Genomic DNA, 805 nt, shown 5'->3' on the forward strand with positions numbered 1-805 from the left:
ACGGTGACTAACAGAAATATCAATAAAACTCCAGAGTTCTGTCAGTAAATGTCAAGTTTTTACAATCAATTGTGAGTGACTAGAGGCGACTAATGATTTATCAGTATTTGTGAATCTGATAAAGACAATGTTACTTACAAGAACATCAGAATCCTTTTTGGTAAAATTGGAGATTCAAATGAGAAAATTTCAACTGAGAGGTTAAAGAACAACATTAGAGACTTTGATTGCTTAATTAATTGTTTTATGTTGCTGTGAATGTTTATTTGGTGAAAGGTGGCATCGATAGTTTCAACATATTTTGCAAAGTTATCCTCCAGAAATTCTTCATGGTTTATTATGGTATGAAAATATCAAACAATAATAGTAGTCCAATGCTTGATATGAGATGTCATCTCTTATTAAGGTACGTATCCATAATGTCTCTGGTTAGGACATATATTGTTGTGATAAATAAAAATGATTTACAATTTTACATATAAACAAAGTATTTATGTTCTCGTATAAAATATACAAAGAGGAATAAAATAGGAATTCCTAATGTGATTTGAACACATAACTCTTTGTTTGTAACCATGTATAATTAACAATTGCTACATGGTTTGAATGACAATTACCATCCATATTTATACTTGTTCTTATTGGTTTTTAGATTATATTAATGTTAATGCAGGCACACTTTTCTGTGTCTTTTAACTTTTGGTTTTATCTCCGTTCTTACGTTTAAATTTGATCTTGGGACCTGGTCATTGTTATTTGACTGATAAAAGAAATTATTGTTAGTATTTGGTACTGGACCTGGTAC

General features: G+C 29.6%; 1 protein-coding gene across 1 annotated transcript in view; it reads left to right on the top strand.

Moving 5' to 3' along the window:
* Window positions 1-805, top strand: part of LOC106879217 (uncharacterized) — a 5,436-nt gene that overhangs the window by 992 nt on the left and 3,639 nt on the right. The gene's annotated exons all lie outside the window — the stretch shown is intronic.

Source organism: Octopus bimaculoides, chromosome 30 (assembly GCF_001194135.2).
Source record: "Octopus bimaculoides isolate UCB-OBI-ISO-001 chromosome 30, ASM119413v2, whole genome shotgun sequence".
In the NCBI taxonomy this organism is placed as follows: Eukaryota; Metazoa; Mollusca; class Cephalopoda; order Octopoda; family Octopodidae; genus Octopus; species Octopus bimaculoides.